We start from the raw sequence: 2,604 nt of genomic DNA on the forward strand, positions 1-2,604 counted from the left end.
AGAAAGTGGATGATGATCCATATGTCTTTACTTTTCTATTTTTGAGTGTTGACATGAAGGCAAAAAGCAAGCAAACCAGCAAACAAAAATATTTTTGTGAAGATGTTTTAGAAGTGGCGGAGATGAAAACGAGAGGCAAATAGCAATAATGTAAATGCAAGGAGATGAAAGTTTATGCATAGGTACTTGATAGATGTTGATGATGTCTCCCCAACAACGGCACCAGTAATTCTTCCTACTACTTGTGATCTGCAAGGACTGCATCTACAGAGTCCTCCATGACGAGCAAACCCCATGTCAATGACGACAACTCCATGATGGCATCTGCAAGGACTGCATCTACAAAGACCTCAAGACTTCAAGACTCGAGACAAGATTTCAATATACCTCTGGGTGGAGAATGTGTAAGAAGGGTATATAGTGCGCCCAATACTCAGTGATTCCGGAGAAGCGTCGTGATATCATGCGGAAAGCTCCACCCATGCTCAAAGAGACAGAAGAAGACTTCATGCCTGGAAGCTTACCTATGCAACCACAAGTCACTATGGGCTCTGGCTTGGTTGACCTTAGATGTGACTCTGGCTGGGATGGTGCCAGCAGATGTAGTACTACGATAGGATTGGATGGGCACCAGATAGTGGTCAGAGGAACTCTTCGGAAGACCATGTTTCGATCATCCTGTTCTCAAACATTCTAAGTGCGAGAATGAAAAGGGAGGGATCAAATCTTGTGGGTAAAGTGTACAAACCTCTACAATGGGTTAAAACCTAATCAATTAGCCGTGTCCCCGGTTATGGACAATTTGAGCCTCTGGACTTGGATCTATCTCGGAACTCTCAACACCAGATCAAAAACTTAACTGTGGGCAACTTATCGATATTATGGGTTATGAGACATCGGTTGGCGGAAACAGGTAGGTATCTGCTTTGTAGTAGAGATTCCTGGACTATTCTTTGTTGTAGGGAAAATAAAAGCAGCTTTTACGCAAACAAAACTCAAACACAAAGCCATATAGTCTTATTGTATATAGAATAGTTTATCATCTGCTTTATCATATTGTGATCTTGCCGGTACATTCAATGTACTGACCTACACAGCTGCAACGTATCATGTTGCAGGATTTCTTCGATGAGTAAGAGTTACGATACATGGTTACAGTCTACACTCAACTTGTCGCTGGCGTTCATAGGACTCCACACCTGATTATTTGTTTCCGCTGAGACTTATGATGTATATATATATATATCAGTTTTACGTTATTTATACATTAGATTGCACTTTGATATATACATTGATGTACTGTGTGTCCCAGCATACTGATCCAGGGATGGCACGGATACACAGAGGCTTGACCGTTTGAGGCCAGGTCGCTACACGGAACTTGGGAAGGAGCACTTTTGCCCTCCAGCGGAGCGATTCCACCGGGGGAACTTCCTTCCTAGAGGGTGAAATCGAAACCATCATCATCACCAACAACCCTCTCATCTTTGGGAGGCCAATTGATGCAGCTTGAACTACGTTAATATTTCCCTAAAGAGGAACTGATGATGCAGCACAACTACGGTAGGTATTTCCCTCAGTGATGAGACCATGGTTATCGAACTAGTAGGAGAACCACGCAACACCACATAAACAACTCCTGCACACAAAGAACAAATACTTGCAACCCGACGTAAGTGAGGGGTTGTCAATCCCTCACGGGTAAAAAGATAGGTAAAATTGTAGTAGATTGGATAAATAGATCTCACGGAACGCGAGATAAAATAAATAAATAAAAATTGCTGCAAGGTATTTTTGTATTTTTGGATCAATAGATCTGAAAATAAAATCAAATAAAAAAAGATCGCGAAGGCAAATATAATAAAGAAGAGACCCGGGGGCCGTAGATTTCACTAGTGGCTTCTCTCGAGAAAAATAGCATAAGGTGGGTAAACAAATTACTGTTGGGCAATTGATAGAACTTCAAATAATCATGAAGATATCCAGGCGATGATCATTATATAGGCATCACGTCCAAGATTAGTAGACCAACTTCTGCCTGCATCTACTACTATCACTCCACACATCGACCGCTATCCTAGTGTATCAAGTTCATGAAGAAATGGAGTAATGCAATAAGAACGATGACATGATGTAGACAAGATCTATTTATGTAGAAATAGACCCCATATTTTTATCCTTAATAGCAACTAGATGACTCGTTGCGCTAATGGCGCAAAGGCCGAGAGGGAACCAAGTATTATGAGAATATTTAGACACTCAAGTCAAAAACCAAATGTGGCCAACACTACCACATCCTTTGCTTGGAAGCCGCCTTTTCTCACCGGATCTAATATAGATACATGATTCTTCAAGAGCAAATTTCAGAGAAAATATAAAGCATGGAAGGCTTTAAGTTGTACTATTGAGACCATACCACCATATCTTCATTTAGTTTCTTTGACAATCTAAAGGTCTAAGAGGATGGTACATGTGAGAAGCTGTGAATCCACAACAAAAAACTAAACTAACTTCCAAACAAACATTTCAAGTTTGGAAGCCACAAAGAAGCAGCCCAGATCTCTCGTTGTAGTGCAGGTACATGTCCTTAATCCTGCATCCACA

Source organism: Triticum urartu, chromosome 7A (genome assembly GCF_056163025.1).
Source record: "Triticum urartu cultivar PI428250 chromosome 7A, HENAU_Tu73, whole genome shotgun sequence".
In the NCBI taxonomy this organism is placed as follows: Eukaryota; Viridiplantae; Streptophyta; class Magnoliopsida; order Poales; family Poaceae; genus Triticum; species Triticum urartu.